The sequence below is a fragment of the Leuciscus leuciscus genome, assembly GCF_965113295.1.
Source record: "Leuciscus leuciscus genome assembly, chromosome: 6".
NCBI lineage: Eukaryota > Metazoa > Chordata > Actinopteri > Cypriniformes > Leuciscidae > Leuciscus > Leuciscus leuciscus.
The window spans coordinates 30,871,438-30,891,059 of NC_138730.1; the positions used below are offsets into that span (position 1 = coordinate 30,871,438).

Genomic DNA, 19,622 nt, shown 5'->3' on the forward strand with positions numbered 1-19,622 from the left:
AAGTCAGTAACATCCAGTTTTGTTCTGACCAACTAAGGGGAAAAAAGCATTGCAGTAAATCGCGCTAATTAAATCTAACGATCACTTACCATATCAAGTCAAACCGTGCAAATTATACTTTGTTCTCAAATTGTTAATGTTAACAACATCAGCACTGCGTGACTACATTTAATGCCCTTCCGATATTATCCTTGGTTTCGCACGGCCCGGTTGCAGTCTCTTTTTTTCTGTAGTTACTCTCAAGTCCAAACGAAGTCTTTTGCATTTTACAACGGGTGAATCTCCAGTTGTCACTGGTGATTGTCGTTTGAACCTTTCTGGATCCACCATCAAATTGATGAGTTTAATTATATCAAGTGCTGTGAGAACAGGCTATAAATCTCCACCTCCAACATCCTCACACGCAATATAGTCTACTAGCCGAGACACCTTCTTTATGTGTACAGATGTGATGTAATGGCGCAAAGACATGCTCGAATTTCCCGCGGAAATCCACCAGTACCACTGGAATGAAAAACATTATTACAAGCTTACCATTTTGAATCGAGCTAAGGCAAGCAGATAGTTTTGAACACTGGCTGGTTATGTACTTGCTCAAATTTATTTAGGATAATTTTTAACCCAAAAAAGTTAAGGAATAAAGCTTTAAAAAAACAAGTTGAATCTTGTATAACATAAAAAAAAGTGGAAAATTGCTTAACTTATTTTGAGTTAAAGCAATGTAAAAAAAACATATGTTGTCATAACTTTTTGATCATAATTTTTTTTTTTACAATGTATTACGAATTGCCATGACAGTGTGTTAAAAAAAATGCTTCTCGCACTTTCATGGCAATGCAACACCGCTACTAAATCCAACAACGCAAAGCAGACAATACGAGCAGTGTAGAATTAATGACTCGTATGAGCCGGTTCTTTTTAGTGAAAAGAACTAAAATAACTGTTTATGGAATTGTTTAAGAAAACAAAATCATTAATATGAACGGAATCCTTGAATTATATCCAAACCCTTCTTTTCGCAAAGTGATATTAAGATGCACTGACAGTTTCTTTCCCAGCTCTCAGCTGTCAAAAACAGATAATACAGTATAATGGTTAACATGTCTGTTTATACATTTTATAAGTACAAATCTATTCCTGGCATATCTAGTCCGAGCTGAAGACTTCCGTGAATTTACATTTTGAATCTATAGCTATTCAACACTTTTTAGTTTGAATAAGATTAGCCTTGCCTCTTTATTTTGTCATGTGAAGTGTTTCTCAAAGCAAAACAAAATGTCAAGAGGGAGAGTAGAGCTCAACTCCTCTATAGTCACCACTTTTTTAATTTAGTTTATTTTTGTGGTAATTAGGCCTTATACAGTGATGTTTGGGCTCTTCAAACCATGTTAGCATCATTCAGATTTGATGAACATAGCGCTTTCATGAAAGAAAAAACAAGACAGAGTAGATGATGAAACCTACTGTCTGTGGTGAAAGCATACTTATGATGTGGAGAAAGACTTGCAGCACATCAAGTCGGTGTGAGAGGCACTTCAGAATGTTGAGGGAAATATTCTCACGTCATAACTCCAGTTCATTACTGCTTCACTCTCGAAATAAATCTCCAAACAAAGAGTGCCATCAGTATATTCAGAAGTAACTCGTTCTGACAATATTTAGTGCTTAGATTCAGCAAAAAGTTTTGTGAAAGTCCTTAGCTCACTTGTGTTGGATTTTTTGGACTTTTCTGTATTTATTAAATTTTCATATGATCATCATACCGACTTTCACTGCAATGCATATGAATGACTGCTGTTAAGCCTCATGTTCTGTTTGGGGTCTGCGAGACCCTAAGGCTGCTTTAAAAAACTCTGAAATGATGATTTAATGATATCTATCTACTGGGTTTTGATTATGTAAGTCAATTCAAAATTACTATTATTATTTTTATACATAAATGATTTGGGTCTCTGGAAACCCAAATATACAAGCACATACAGTAAATGTTTGCATAAATGATAATATACTAATAATTTTCTGTGTTACAATAAATGTGCTGAGGCTAGAAAAGCAAAACCCTTTATAATTAATAACAACCTACTCCTTCCTTTTAGATCCTTAGAACATATACTGACATCATCACAAGTGATTCAAGGACAATCCAACACAGACAAGCTCTGAAAAGCTTTAATGGTAAAAAGCGAAATATAAAAGAGATGCAAATTAATCAGAAAATAAACAGTGCCATTGGTAGACAATCTCAGAATCTAAGGGCTTTTCTTGATGTGGTGTGATGTCTTCAGAAAACCCACAATGTAAAATATTCCTGTAATAAATAGATAAATAGCCATGATTGTACTGCATTATGGGATTGAGATTGATGAAATACCCATAAGATTTTTCATTTGAAAAAATTAATTGGACAAAACTAGTAATATATAATGTCCTGAGTTTTTACTTTCTAATAGGAATTAGTTTCGAATTTCCATTTAATTAATGACCTATTTTCTCAGTTAACAAAAAAAACATACACTGCTGTGCAAAGGCAAAACACAGTAACCAAACCAACACTAGAGCTTAGAAAATTTACTTTAGAGTTCTTTGATTCATTTTTTAATGATTTGATTTCTCTGAACTTAAGCATATTAGAGCCAAACTATCTTTCAGGAGGCAGATCATAGTGTAAGATACCAGATTTCACAGCATATGTGTCCATGGCGTCCTCTGTATAGCTTCTTTCATCCTCTGTTGGCATCACTAAAGGAATGTAAAGCATGTGGAATACCAATAACTCAATCTGCTTTTCACTGGCACCTTGATTATACCTGCATTTTTTTTTTTATTTTTTTTTTTTTTTTAGCTTTGGAATTCAGACCTGTTTGTATGATTGCAGTCCATTTGACACCATGAAATCCCTTTGAATGTTTTTTTTAAAGAGCCGATACACTTGGGCTTTTTGACTGTGAAAACGTCTTAATAGAAGCTAGAATTACTTCACACATCAGAAGAGCTTCTTGCATTGTTGGTTCTTTTGTGATCCTGTTACATGATGGATGATGTGACATGATTATATTCAGATGAAGTTGTCATCACATTCTCCACAAGGGATTGAATGTCTTTCAATAGGATTGGATTAGATTGAATACCCTTGATGCTCACTTGAACTTGTAACTAAAGTAAACATGCAGCCAGAAAGCTCTGCTCTGCATTCTGTTCCTCATGCTAAATATGTTCAGATCAAGATGTTCTCTTTCTCATGGGTGCAAAAGACGCAAGGAACTGGTAATATACATAAGTGCCTGATTTCCGTTTGATGTGGGATACTATTTGAGTGTTATTTGTTTCTGTTTGATAGCACAGCTGATACTTCAACATTACACTCCACCATGGCCACTTTTATACTGAAGCATCATCTAGGGCCTATTTAAGTAGCAAATGAAGGCTGGTAACAGGCAGCACTGCTAAAGCTGGCTGAGTCCAGATGGAGCCTGGATCCGAGCCTACCTATACACAAGCTCACAGTGGCTATTCTCGGAGTCAATTAACCTTCCTCCCTTCAGCTCTGTAAGCGGTCTGGACTGTGCTGCAATTTTATGCAATAAGTTCTTTGTTTTCCCCTTTTTAAGAGATTTCCCACTAATCTCTCTCTCCTTAGATCCATCCGTCCGTCCGTCCATCCATCCATCCATCCGTCCAATCCCATAAATTTGACCATGTTTGAATGGGGATGATTCCTCTGGGTTAACCCAGCAATGTATGTTTAAAATTGTGCAAACTGCTTTCGTGAAACATATTTCTTAAGCATTATGAACTCGTAAAGAATGTGACACTCATGTCACGGTCAGCCTCTTACTCCTCCCAGACCTACACATATTGCATTTACACAGGTTTCAAGTTCATATTGCTTTGGTTACTTCATCAGCATGGAGCCTGACACTGTGACAGCCATATTCAGAGCTGGTTATCCTGTGATATTGAATGTCCTTCACATTTTGTTCACAATGACCCTGAATTACTTCTTAACAGTCACTGAAATGATTGCACTGTTCCACCAAACAGGGAACACCAAATAACATTACCAAAAAGAAGGGGAAAAAAACCCTATTCGTTTCACAAGTTGTTCAAAAGGTCTCGGTGGAAAACTGTGTTCTCCATTATTAAATGTGAGTTCGCGGTGGAAAGCTGTTCTCCATTATTAAATGTTAGTTCTCATTTTTACCACCTTGCATGTTTTCTAAACCAGCAAACTCTCCGAAAGCAAAAAGCAGACTATCAATAAAAATTATACAAATTTGTAAAACCATAACAATGAAACTATTATTGAAAAGTACTGTATGATACAATTTAACCATTTTCGTAAAAAAAAAAAAAAAAAAATCATTTTGAACTTTGATAATGCTTTCAGGTAGAGTATGACCAACCACTACGTTTTCTTTTGTGCCATGAGGCCATTCGTCTTTGTAATCTGAATTTTTAAAGGACTCTTAATGTGCTTTTAATTAGTTACAGGTCTTAATGAGTGATTGAATTTTAAGCATATTGTAATATGTGATTGTTTTATGTGTTTTAATTTGGCTATGTGTTATGTTTATGTCTGAAATAAGTTTGTTTTGTTTTGACGCCCTGTAATTGTCCCTTGCGGAATTAATAAAGTGGTAAATTTAAAACGTATTTCCACATTGCAAACAGCTTGAAGCAGATCGGATCATTAGCCAATCAGGACATGGCGCGTTTACTTTTGTTCACATTATGTGGACTCTGTATCTGGATAACCGATCGGATTTCTGTTTACCGCACAATATTTTAATTAGGTCTGAAAGGCAGAAGCGTTTGAAAGGCAGAAGCTTCAAATGGCTTCGTAGCGTAGGCCTACAACACTTTAGCCTCTATCTATGGCAGTGCACACAGCACAGAATGTTTGTGATTTATTTAACAGTCGATCACAAATTCCCAACATTAATCTTGTATGATGAAAAGATTAAGATCATTATTTCGACGAATTTCATGATTGAAAGGAGCGCGCAAGCATATTAAAAACGGCAGAATCTGAACACAAAAATAAAACAAAGAACAAAGAAATAAAACAACACAGATCACATTAAAGAGCAGTAATTAGTACAACTACTTTACTATCGATGCAATCTTCAATCTTAGATCAAAATAAGTTGTTACTTGACCATAGTTGATCATACGATAGCGAGATTGCATTTACAGATCACAATACGTTCTCTCTGGAGCAGCACATTTACAATTGTCATTTCAATGTGCATCCGGATACAGGTCACATGTTAATGCCAAGTGAAAACGCAGCCATGTCTCAGGGCTCATGCAACACTAAGGATTTTTTCTTAAAATGGTTAAAAATGTTACTTGCCCTGCCAAAATTTTCACTGGCCCTACAACAACAAAAAAATTGTAAAATAAAATAAAATAGACCTATAAAATAAGCCTAGTATTGTTTTAGTTATTTTGGAAATAGGCTATGTAACCATAATAAATAAGGTTATGACACCAAAAGCTAGGCCTACTAGATTAACTAATTTAAACAGTAAGTAATAAAATAGGAACACATAATCAAATTACGAGCAATAGCACAAATAAATACAACAGAACAAACATTTTGAATGATATAAACAGTGCTTTTCAGGTTCATGTAGGTTTAAACATGAGATTTTCAGGTACATAAATTGTAATCTAATGTATAACTAAATCAACCTTTATTAAAGTTAATCAGTGAAGAGCAGTTAAAGGTGCATATAAATAATGTTTTGAAATGTTGAAAATATAAAACATTATATAGCCTACCGTTATTTGAAATTATTTAAAAAATGAAAAGATACTTTAAATGTGAAATTAAACCCGCCAGGAGGTGGCAGCAAGTCACACTTAATGAGTGAGTCATTGAGATTCAACTGATTCATTCAAACGGCTGATTTATTCAGGAACTACGCATTTTACTGTCTTAAAGTCGGCATGAAATCAAATTTGACAAATCTTTTTATATGTAATATTGTAGTGTTTATTATAAATGATTTATCTGTGCACTTCATTATTTTTTTTAAATTCATTTACCCTTATAATCTTTAATCAAATACATTACCCTTCCCTCCCCCCTCGAAACGACCTCTCTTCTCTTTCGGTCACGTGCCATGGCGAAAGGGTGCGGCCAGAGCCGATGAGGGTGCGGCTATCGGTGTCTGTCTCGTTTTGAGTCAAGTTATCAGTCAAGTTCACCCTCGAGAGCATCTCGAAGTGTCCGAATGGTAGGCTATCTATCTTATCTAAATCTAGTTATTTACTTGTCGGACAAGTCGAGATGCTCTCGATGGTGAACTTGACTGATAACTTGACTTGACTCATCTTGGTTCGCGGGAGGCTCATATAAATATGGGCTGATTCCTGCCTGAAAATTTAGCTGCTCGTCCTCGTTCTCGTCGCCGGGCTCCTCAATAAAAAATACTTCATGGGAGGGTAACGGTGGGGAGTCCGTTGGAGAGAAATCCTCCACAACTGAATGTAAACTGGCATTCAAATCTGCTTCCATTTTGTTTGCAACGCCCAACCTCCAGCGATCCAATCAATTCCCGAAGAACGAAATCAAGCCCCGTCCTACATTTTTCTCTAATTTCAGAAGCCGTTTCACTCGGATATACGTCACAACAAGGAAAAAAATGACAATCTCAACTTCCGTTTCATGCCGACTTTAATGAGTGAGTCATTGAATCATTGATTCAGCTGATTCGTTCAAAAAGCTGAATGTGTTGCTCAGAGACGCAAAACAGTGCTGTGGACTTTGTTTGGAAGTATTTTCGTTGGCGGAATAGAGCTAAACAGGCGATTTGATGTCTAAAATGTAACGTTAAGTCACTTAATAAGTAACTAGTTTATTAAACTGTACGTTGTATAAGATCAATGTCTCATCTGTAATCATGGTGATATTTGGAGAAAAACTATGCTGTTCGTGTAATATTGGTTAACTATATTAAATTATATAAATATATAAGGCACAGTGGCATTTTTGCCCCTTATCTTGAATTTGGGGGCATTCTAAATGCATTTTAATAGACTTTTATGCAGTTATGCGTACACTCTAAATGTGCAGGCGCGCTCGTCTAATCTACAAGACTACATTACATGCGTGCAATCAATGGGTGTGTTTTTGTAAAGTGGGGAACTTACTCGATAATATCAGATTGTTAAATCAACAATTACGATATCATAGATGATATACAAGCGCTTGGGCAAGTGACAGTTCCGTCAACTGTCCCGAGTGTCGTTTACCCTGGCCCTGGGCCATCGGGCAGTCCTTATTGTCGAGCCCTGCATTGGTAGGGGAGAGCCGGGACAGTTGAAACACTTTTCAGAGAAACGTCGTTTTCTAAGATAAGGTTACAGAGATATATATTATTATTATAATATATATATTAGGGGTGGAACGGAACATGTATTCGTATTGAACCGAATCGGTACGGGCGTCACGGTTCGGTGCATGAATGTACACGGAGAATACACGGTATAAAAATAAATAAAACTCGCATGCAAATTAATTAATGTAATGCGGAACTACTGTTAGATACGTGGGTTCTTTAGGGACACCTAATCTGTAGCCCCGCCTTAAGCTAGGTTTGTTTACTTTCACCTGCCTCCGTAGCGCGAGCCTCCACAGACCGCGCGCCTCCCCAAATGGACGAGGCATTTATACTTCGCGTTTGCCGGTGTACTATTCTTTGAAACGACAGGGTGCGACTCGGTATAACTGTCCATCAGGAATCAGCGGTGAGAAGTAAGGTACACTCGTGAATGTTTATTTTAGTAGCCTACAATAACACTTTAGTACACCAAAACCACACTACAAAAGAATCGAGTTAGGAAACCAAATTATTCCTTGTGACATTAGAAAAAAAAATAGACATGAGAACGTAACCTACAACTAAATTAACGTTATCTTACATAATTTCTAAACATTTGTATTTAGTTTTGTGAACCTTTTTATAAAACATTGCCATTTATTTTTATTTAAAGGGCTTATGTCTGCTATTGTAGGCTCATTTTGTTAATGTACGTTAAGCAACTAATTTAGACGCAAGAACTGGGTGCTGGTGCTGTGAGATGTACATGCTCGGCCAGATTCGCCTCTAAGTCGTGCGTCTTCGGATGCGGAGCCGTGCGCGCTAAAAAACCGTGCACAGCACACCGCCACGCGAAATGTTGCCTTGCACACCCAACGCGCACGACCGCCCACACCGCAATGATGACATTTTTGCCGCGCGCATCCTTTTGCTCGTGCGTCCGCACATAAATAAGAGATGTTTTATTTTCAGTTTTATAGCTGATTGTCTGATTTTGTTTACATCTTACTTTACACACTTCAGGGCAGGCTGTTGCAGCTAGCTCAGGGGAGAGACTGTATGACACTAGGTGGTACAGCCTGAGACATGCACAATAAAAAAAAATTCTGCATTTTTGTTTTGCTTTTCCCTCCATTGTACCGAACTCGTACCGAACCGTGATGTCTGAACCGAGGTATGAACCGAACCGTGACTTCTGTGTACCGTTCCACCCCTAATATATATATATATATATATATATATATATATATATATATATATATATATATTGTGATCAACAACTCACATATGTGTTTTTTTAGTATCATGTGTTATTCGGTACAAATATAGAATGATTTAAGTAAAAATTTACATTGAACGGTAGTTGTGCAGGGGTGGGGCGGATGAAACATAACAGTTTAAATGGCAACTATTCATCTAATGCTTGTTTTTATGAACAATACCTGAAAAGTAACTTATGTACATATTGTTACAAACATATTTTGTAATTTATTTTAATTTAAAGGTTCATATTAACCATTTTTGATCTGTCGCCCAACAAACAATAGGCGATAAGCCTATGCGCATTTTGCGTAATCTTTCTAATAGGCTATTTTGACGAAGACAGACAAATCCAAATCAATTCATTTTCTTACATTTCTTCCTTGAGTCATATTGAGTGTTTGCTAGTTGAATAGCCTGTTATTATGAAGAAAACGAGGTCAACCGGAAGACGATAAATAACATTTATTGAAGATTGAAGAATGGACAATTGATGATTATTAAAGAGATAATGTAATTGAAAATGAATTTGCATTAAAAGAAACACAAGTCTAGGAACAGTATATGAATCTATGAAGTACAGTCTAAGGCTAGTACAGTACAGGCTAAATAATCATCTATGAACAGTAGCCTATAGGCTAAATAAACATGAACAGGTTTAATTCATGTCACAATGATCACAGATGTAATGCTGTGCACCATTGGTGCAGGCCTCATGGGACCAGTGGAGGCAGAACAGGCACTGCAACCACACTTCCCCAGGCACGGAGGAATTAAAGGCCTCGCCACACACCACACATTCCTCCTCCTGGGAACCTGTGTTTGCGGTGGCAGGAGCGACTGCAGCAAAGCGGCAGTGGCAGGGATGGAGAAGAGTTGCTTCTTCGGACGACGGCGCTTCCTCAAAGACAGAGCAACTGCTGCTGGGGTGGAGGCAGGGGCGGAGACAGGTGCGACTGCAGCAGAGGCGGCGGCAGCGGGGATGGAGAAGGTGCTTCTTTGGTGCTTTGGAGGACTTCTTCAGATGACGCTGCTCCTGTTCCTTCTAAAGCTGCCTTGACTGGGGTGTCCGTAAGGATCGCAGTTGTCCTGGAATGGTAAATGGGACATTGGCAATAATGATCTTGAATTATAAAGGCCTAAGTGTTTGTATCATGTTTTAATGTAGGCTTATGATAGTTAAACAACTTGGAATTCACTGCACATGACTGGAAAGGAATAGCCTGGAAATCCAGACCTAAATCTAAGGGTGTATTCGCACCTGCCTTGTTTGGTTCGATTGAATCGAACTCTAGTTCGTTTCCACCCTTGGTGCGGACCTTTTGGGCAGGTGTGAATACAGCAATCGAACTCGGTTTCGATGGGGATTTTATTTGATCTTTTAAAGACACAGACGTCAATAATCAGCATGTGAATCTCAACAATGGTAACATGTTTCATGCCGCAATGCATCCTGGGAGCCATGAGTTTTATACTATTGTGGCTCCCAGCATGCATTGTGGCATGAAGCATGTCACCATTGTTGAGATTCATATGCTGATTCTTGATGTCTGTCTTTAAAAAAAAAAAATCCCCCATAATGTATTTTAAAAACCAAAATTCAGAAAGTCCGATTGGTGGCAAGAGAGAATTGTTAGTGAATATAATCTATTAACATCAAATAACCACTTTTGGACAGTGATGAGATAAGTGCATTTTTCTACTTTTTGTTGTGGAAAACTGTATCACCTGCTCATCTTTGTTTCTGGCTTTCTTTGTAACAAATTACGTGTTTTGGTAAAGAACTGTTACAAAAACAACAAACTCGCAAAAAAGCCAAGAGTCAAACTGCCCAAGTAAATGAAACACTGATCGCCGTAATGGTAATCAAACATTTTCAATAAATCGTCCACATCTAAACCTCTGTTAATTCTCAATAAGACCTTCTGTAGACGTATGACACCAATTAAGTCAAACTGGTTAGTAATAAGTGAAGCTGGTAATGCTGTTTGTGTAGTTGTTTAATCCTTCTCTGCTGAGAACTTGAAAGATTTAATGTATTTTGTCTTCATTTGATTTCATCTAAGGCTGTGGCTGGAAGTCAGTTTTAGTTCTTGTGTTTCTCTTTTTTCTATTCTTGTTGTTTCTCTTTCCTTCAGTGATTCTGCTTGTTGACAGCAGGTGTTCATCACTAATGCCCAATTATCACTTAATTAATCACTTAAGTATCTCATTAACTTTAACTCTGAATCAGTTATTTTAACTCTCTGTACACTGTAAAAAATTTCTAACCTCTCCAAGTCAAAATTTTCAAGTGACCGATAACATCTACATTTTTTAATTAGTCTGACGTATTATTTCTCATTGAGCCAATGTTAACAGACTATTGCAACAAGAATTTCACTTGGGCCAATTGAAAAATGTAGATGTTATCGGTCACTTAAAATTTTTGATTTGGGAGGGTTAGAAATTTTTTACAGTGTAGAAATATTTTAACAACTTAGAACGTCAGTGGAGAAAGACATATAGTTCATCATCAATTCACCTGCATAGCCTTTATTGCCGATTTTAACAGAAAATTTACCGGAATGCACCTGGTTTCTCTTGAGATTCCCCAGCTTCAGAGCATAGTTATAATGATATGCAAAATCCTGCACGTTGACGTGATTGGTTACCTGGTAGTTTGTGACATTAGAAACACCAGTCATTTCAAACCCGGTTTTTGATACTGGCTTTGGTTCACTGCAGTTTAAGGAGAAAATACTCAGCAATGGTGTTCACTTATGAATTTGCACGTGATTTGTCTTAAATGCATAATAAAAACACCACATAGACATTTAAACAACATTAAAAATGTGATTTTTAAAACAGGGGGTCTTTAAGAATACTTTCTCCAGCAACGTTAGGCTACTATCTAAACATGGCTGTGTTTGTTTTAGAATCCTGTGCTGCGTCTCAATTCGCCTAAATACTACACCCTAAAAGTATGTACTCTTTTTGTGAGGAACAAGTAGATCCTTTTGAGTGTGAAGCAAGACAAGCTTTGGGACATACTATCACGTCATACAATTGCATCTTTAACGATTGCTCTGTGTCGCATCCTGTCACAGTAAACTGACCTGTCAATCATCTTGTCACAGTTAAAATCCTCGACATTTCATTTAATTTAACTTCCTGATTCGTGACTTCTATGATTCGTGACTGTTGTTCACATGGGAAAAAATATAATTTGAAGATTTCATTAGTCCTTATGAAGGTCTTAAAGTCCATTAGTTTGATTAGTTGGAAATGACAGACATTTTAAGTCTGGAATTTTACAATAAATATCCCTCATAAGTGTCACATAAACTTTATTGAGTATCACCTGGTTGTGGCAGGTCTTGGAAGAGTTTTGCTTTGATGAAATGTTGATCACTAGAGGTGAACGGCTTTGATGACACACCAGACTATAGTACAGTAGGATCCAGGTGAGGTTGGTAGCAGGATCAAAGGACACATGATATCACCACCGACTGTGAGCACAACGTGCTCTCAAAACCAATAGCGGATCTGAAATACAACATATGGATAAAAATGACACCATATGCTACTCCCTCTCATCAGAAGAACACTTCTAAATAACTTGAAAGCCAGCACTTTTTTTTCCCAATATGATGATGTGACAGTTTGTTTCAAACATTATTGTTTTTGATGATGGAAAGATCATATTATTTTGATCCTAATGTATCTTTGTTCTTTTAATTATTTTTATATTGATCTTGTATTTCGATTGTTCCATTATTTTTCTAAACCTAAAATAATAATACACTAACACTGAAACAAACTTTGTTGTATTATTTTGATTTAATACTGTTAAGCTGCTTTGATACAATCTGTATTGTGAAAAGCGCTATACAAATAAACTTGACTTGACTTGACTTGACTTGACTATCAAATCAAGTCAAGTCATCTTCATTTATATAGCGCTTTTAACAATGTAGATTGTTCCAAAGCGGCTTTACAGAGATACAAGGATAGTTTAAAGTAACAGAGATTGTTTTGGCTTTATAGCAGTTCTTGAATAAAGTTATTTTTCAGCTAAAGTTCATTTGATTGATTCACTTCCGTCACAACGATCATTAGTTATTAACTTAGGGGCCGCTCACACAACACCGTTTTAACAGGAAACCCTACACGCGAAACCTGTGAGAACGCTGATGGCGTGCACATGCGTATTACGAGTTCAGTCTATTGGTATGCGCGTTTGAAAATATGTGTGCAGGTTTGTAATTCCCTACAAACCAAGCCTTAAAAAACAACTTGTCTGGCCTTAACATTTTGATACAGAATTGTATCACTTCAGGCATTTTCCCGACAACGCTTTATATGTAGAGTGGTAAAAGGATCCTCCATAAAGAGAAACTAGTTGGCACTTTAGCACTCCGCTATGACATCGGGTCCAGGCGCAGGTCCTTCATCAGATCTGGATACAGCCTGGATCTGGCAGGCTGCGGGAAAACCTTGGGATAAACAAAAACACTAAAATTAGCGTAGATGCCATTCTTCTTATGATGTAACGAGTACATCGGGATTTATGGGAAGTGTTCCCGGTTCCGGCTGACCTAATCTATGCAGCCTAACATTGAATTATAGAAGTCTATAATGTGTTATGTGTATGCTAGGTCAAAGAGATGTGTTTTTAGTCTAGATTTGAACTGACAGAGTGTGTCTGCTTCCCGGACAATGGTAGGAAGACTGTTCCAAAGTTTTGGTGCTAAATAGGAAAAGGATCTACCGCCAGCAGTTGATTTTAATATTCTAGGTATTATCAACTGGCCGGAATTTTGAGATCGCAATAGACGTGAAGGACTATAATGCGTTAAGAGCTTGCTCAAGTACTGCAGAGCTAAACCATTTAGTGCTTTGTAAGTAATCAGTAATATTTTAAAATGTATACAATGTTTAATAGGGAGCCAATGCAGTGTTGACAGAACCCGGCTAATATGGTCATACTTCCTGGTTCTGGTAAGAACTCGAGCTGCTGTAATTTAGATATATTTTAAAGATGGAAAAATGCGGTTTTACAGATAGGCTACTAGACATGTGACTTTCAAATGAAAGATTGGTATCAAGGAGCACACCCAGGTTCCTAACCGACGACGAAGACTTGAAAGAGCAGCCATCAAGTGTTAGACAGTATTCTAGGTTATTACATGAGGAAGTTTTTTGTCCAATAATTAGAATCTCAGTTTTTTCAGAACTTAGTAGTAGGAAATTACTAGTCATCCAATTTTTTATATCAGCTATGCATTCCGTTAATTTTGTGAATTGGTAGTTTTCGTTAGGTTGTGAAGAAATATAGAGCTGAGAATCAGCGTTATAACAGTGAAAGCTAATTCCATGCTTCCTAATGATATCTCCTAATGGTAGCATGTACAGAGTGAACAGCAGAACTATCTGAGGTGCAGTTCTGTTATAAAGAAAAGCCCATCTGCGATTTGTGCATCCAAGTTCCTCATTGAATAAAAGAAGACATTGCCTGAGGGGGTGGGGGAGTGAGCATTTGACGTACACTTTTTCATCTTCTCCATATCCATTTAAGGATCATGATCGCATGGACTGGAACCTATCAACTGAGCTGCACACTGGAAGAAAAAGAATGAGCTGAGTCAGAATGCAGTTAAGATGGGCTTGTGGTCAAGTGCCCCAAAGCCTCTATAAATCCCCCAGAGAGGCGGACAGCCCAGACTGATTCCTGATTCCCATTCATCTCAATGACAGTTGCTCAGCTGGTGCAAGAGCACCCCACAAATAAGTGATTTGACATCCTGCCATCTTAAATGTGTGAGGCTTCCAATGTCATTCGCTTCCAGTTATTCTTTTTGAATGGGGTTTATGTTAAATGGCTGAAATCAGGTCTGTGGTGAACACAAGCTCAAGAAACTCTCACGTTTCATTCTACGACATAAAATACATCAATATTACTCCACTAGTGATTTTTTTTAAGCTGTTACGTGTCTTGAAAAGGCAGTTGCTAACAAGTGGCTAAATGAGACTAGAGGCAGTCGAGGAGATTAAACGCCATCACACCGAAAAGGTAAACGGATTTACAAAGTCCGTATTTACAGCCTTGTTATGGTTATAATTGTGCTCTTACAAACTATTCTAACTCCAACAGAACGTTGGAACCCAGAACGGGAAAATGTTTTTAGATAAAAACTGAAAGAGTTGTTGGAAGCTTAGTGATGGTGATGTTGAATTCATGGGACCGTGATGTAGTTCGTTTATAGCCTACCTTTAGCTTTTTACTTCTGGCAGCTGCATTTAGGCTTCAAAATTCATAAAAGTTGTGTTCATATGTGATAATTATCATTGACTACGTTTACATGCAGCCAATATCCGGGTTATGGTCGGGTTAAGGTCACTATTTGGGTTTCTGAAACATTCGGAATAACGCGTTTACATGCGTGAGCAGAGAGAGTTACTCCTGTATACATGGAATTTACAATATCCCGATGTAAACGGCGACGCGCGGTTAGCGTCTGGACGTACGGACTTCAAGACGCAATATGCGTCATTTCCGATTCTTTTTTCCTGTATCCAAAGACAACAACAACAGCAGCAGCACACGGATAATGAATAGTTCGGGGCAGATAGCGATCGCCTTTGTTTGCGCTTTCCTCCTCGCTCCAAAAGTGTGGTGCTGTGCTGCGTCTCGCCATGTTTACCTCTACTTCTTGTTTACTTCCGGTGTACTGCACGCGGGTTTCTGTATGCGCCGTCCCTACTCAAAAGACCAAGATTCCTTGCGAATAGAACATGCGCAGAACACAAATCAATGTCACTTTTGATGGGGATATGCCGATACGCGTTTACATGACCAAATATTCGGGTTAGAAAGGGGGTACCCCAGGTATAATATCCGGGTTTTTAAAAACCGGGATATGAGCATATCCGGGTTTTTGCCGGTGTTTACATGGCCGTGCGCGACCGGGTTATTGCTAATATCCCGGTTTTGAACGGGTTATTGGTTGCATGTAAACGTAGTCACTGTAATGATTCCTGTCTTGTGTTCACCCTTGTCTTGTGTGGACTTTTGTTATTTCCTGTCCTATGCCATGTTTTGTAGTCCTTTGTAGTTTTTCTTGTTTATTAGTCTCCCCAGGTGTTTCTGATTAACCACACCCCCTTGTTATCTTGTTTAGCTTGTTTGCCTGTGTATATAAACGTCTGTACTTCAGTTGTTGTTTGTCGGTCGTTGTAGCTGTTTCCGTGTTCCTGTCCTGAGTTCTGTGTTCCTTTGTTTGCCCTGGAGTTCCTGTTTGTTTCATTAAATTAGTTTTGCGTATGGATTCTCTCTCTGCTTCGTCCTTGCCTCATCGTAACAATCATGATGGACAAAACGTGTGAGTATCATAAACTTTTGTTGATCACAGAGCTTGTTTTTAGCAATGATCCAAAAGCCTTTGGGAAAATCCTATTGGGTTTTTGTTGAGGGAATCAGCGTGATGCTAACGGCCGATTGGCCTATAAGTAATTTCATACCTGCATCACTCTATTGCAAACTGGTATTTGTTATTATTTTATTTGAAGTAAAACACACTGATTTGTAATGCAAATACCAGTAGGTGGCATCAAGTGACTAACTCACTGTCACTTAACACAATAAAGACAGTTTTGAACTTAGTAATGGCTTTAACTGCTTTGCTGACTGAGTGAGTCTGATTTGAACCGCTAAAGACGCAGTCACCTTAGCAAAAATTTGCAGGTAATCAAGGTACATCGAAGTCCCTTTCAAACCAAGAAGCTTTCTGTGACAGGATTTTGCCTGCAAGAAAATGCTAAACAACGCTCCAGGCATGTTTTTATGAAACTTTTTGAATAACACTTTAAAAAGAACCCGTTTACAAAAGTAATTTTTTTACGAATCAAATATCGTGTTTCGTGCTGTGTCTGTTGTGCAGGGAAACACTGGTGTGCCACAACAAAATTATGAACTACATTCAAAAACTTTTTACTAAGCCTTTCTCCTAAAATTAAAATAATAAGAAACCCATTGTTCATTCATACTGCTTGAGGAAATCAGAAGAATCAAACCTGGACAGTATTTAAATGAAGATCATAATGTAACTACTAATAAGAAGAGACTGTGTAGCTGTCCATATTTAATATCTTTCTCTTTTTTTGCAGGAATATTGAAACTGCACTTTGATAAGAGGCCAGGCTGAAAAACTCTAAAGAGTTTTATTCCTTCCCTCCAGCCCTTTCCTTAAATCAAGAGATTAATTGAAATTGCCCAAAGGCATTGCATTTCTCCATCTTTCTTTACTACTGTGTTGAAACAGAGCTCTTTTTTTATTTAGGGGGTTGAATATTTCTTTTTGAAAGGGATGAATGACTCAATCACAGACTGTATTACTTGTTTTCAGAGCTTTTGAAGAAGAAGATGTTTGACACACTCCGGGGTTATGGTGCAAACGGGATTTTGCGCTTAGATCTTGACTCTTACCATTCAGAGTTTAGGACCGTGATTAAAGTCTTCCCTCTTTTTTGGGGGCCAATTTCAGGATGTGCACTCCTCCTTGAAATATACATGCTGACTGATCTGCATATATTGGGGAGAACGTTCGTCCTTTATTAGAGCCCGTTTATTGACCCCAGGCTTTAAGAGCTCTACAAACTCAAGTCTTATTTGCAACTTAGCGGACTGAATGCTTAATAACGGATCATCCGTTAATAAGATGTCGCCCTCCGCCTACACTATGGGTCAAGTGGGATTTTTCTATCCATCTCAAGTGTTTTTACAGTTGTGATATTGCTATTGTTTGTGCTGATGTGTGTGCGTGTGTAGGGTTCAAAACGAACACTCGCCTATAAACGAATTCAAGTAAAACAATTTTTTTAAAAGTTTTTCACTGCTTGTTGACCTGTCAGTTGACCTGCGCTGTTTGTTGCAAATATGCAAACAAAATCACAGCAAAATAATACTACTTTTTTTTTACTAATAATATTGTGAAAACACTTCAAATGACTATATGAAATATTTAGGCATGTAGTCTCATATTAGCAAACCACATTGATACAATATAGATTGAATTTCTTTCACATATTGTGCTCCTGGGAGACCATCCACAACACAGAATAATTTAATTCCTCACTTTCTTAAGCCTTGGATCTGTATCTCTGAATTGCTGACTGGATCCCAGTGCTTACAGGGGTCCTGGCTGGTGATGAGGGTACGCTGGGAGGCGTCCTGCGGAGAGGGAGGCGCTGAAGTCTCACAGAGTTGAGATCACACCATAAAAGCCAATGTTTATTAGTGCCTCCTGTCTTGGGGAAAGCACAATAGTTTTTGCTAGCACAGCAACAGCAAGATATAGAGGTGATGGGCTAGTTGTCACACTTTCTGCGAGTTAATAATAGAAATAATCATATATTGTTAAGATTTGTTTTTGGTTTTTGAAAGAGGCCTGTGCTTACTAACGAATTTATTTGATCAAACATACAGTAAAAACAGTAATATTGTGGAACATTATTACAATATTATTACAAATGAAAATGAATGTTCAAATTTAATATATTTTGAAATGTAATTTATTCCTGTATATTTTCAGCATCATTACTCCGGCCTTTCGTGTCACATGGTCCTTCATAAATAATTTGGATATGCTGATTTGGTGCTTAAAGGGATACAGTCATTACGTTGTGCGTCAAGTTCAAGGGTTACTCTTTTTGCGTATATCGATGTGTACGGCCGTCTGCCGGAAGGCAGACTATTTTAGTCGATAAAGTTTTAAATATGTATATTTTTCTTATACAAACGCATTGCTACACTTCAGAAGGCCTCTATTAACCCCCGGAGACGCGTGGAGCACTTTGATAATGAATAGATGCGCTTTGATGGACTTCCAAAGACATACAGCCATTCACTGCCATTATGAAGCTTGGAAGAGCCAGGACATTTTTTTATATAACTCCGATTGTATTCGTCTGAAAGAAGAATGTCATATACACCTAGGATGGCTTCAGGGTGAGTAAATCATAGGCTAATTTTCATTTTTGTGTGAACTATCCCTTTAAGAAATTGTTCTTAATATTATCATCAATGTTGAAATCAGTTGTGTTGCTAAACTCCCGGTTGATTAACCCAAACCTTGTTTACTAAAAACACGTCTGGGAGTTCAGCCAACCCAGAGTATGTTCACAGTTAACACACAAGACATTCTCAACAGAGCGACGAATCGACGAGTCACCATGGAAACGGACTCTAAGAAAAAGCAGGTTATGTTCAGATAGTAAGTTGATATGGCTACTTACCCTGAATGTTACTTCTGTTTTTGGAACTGAAAGTTGAGGTTATCTGCTTACTTAAAAACATACCCGGGTATGTCACATAACTGTGTGTAACACTTTCTTTCTGGAATACCCCCTTGTTGCCATGGTTTTTTATTTGCCCTCATGTGTCTCACCTGTGTCTTGCTAATTATCTTGCTTAGTCCCTAGTGTGTCCCTGTGTATTTATAGCCCTGTTTGTGTCTTTAGCCCTATTCGCACTGGATTAGTATTACCTGGTGACCTCTAGTAATTTGTAATAATTGCGGAGGTTGTCTGTGATCTTAATCCCGTGTGAATCGGCCATGTCTGTAATTTGTCAAGAAAAAATTCCCCCGCAAAGGACCTACCATATTTTGCCGAACACCGAGGTCCTGTTATAATATTAGTCCCGTGCGAATCGCTAAATAATTTTTTCAAGGTTTTTGTTTCCTGTGCGCTTTTCCATCTTACGCGAAGAATGGAGGCTTTTGATAGTAAAATAATTTCTAAATCACACAAGGTCCCCAGATAATACTAATCCAGTGCGAATAGGGCTTTTGTCAGATTTCGTCAATGTATAGGTTTTGTTCTGTTTCCCGTGTCTTTGTTTCCATTTAATTTAATTTTGAGTTTATTTTGCTGCTTGCTGTTAGATCCAGCTCTTTTATTTTCTGCCTTTCTTTCTACCCCTTGCTGACAGCTATATTTATTTCAGGATTCTTTGATGGATAGAATGAACAGAGTAGAGCATTTATTTAG

At 37.7% G+C, this 19,622-nt stretch overlaps 1 long non-coding RNA gene across 1 annotated transcript in view; it reads right to left on the reverse strand.

Annotated features, from left to right (window-relative positions):
* Window positions 1–250: 250 nt before the first annotated feature.
* The window catches only part of LOC309500905, a 197,969-nt gene continuing 178,597 nt past the window's right edge, over window positions 251–19,622 (reverse strand). Inside the window, exon 2 of the long non-coding RNA XR_014206729.1 lies at window positions 251–429. This is a non-coding gene — a long non-coding RNA (uncharacterized lncRNA). The remainder of the gene's footprint in view (window positions 430–19,622) is intronic.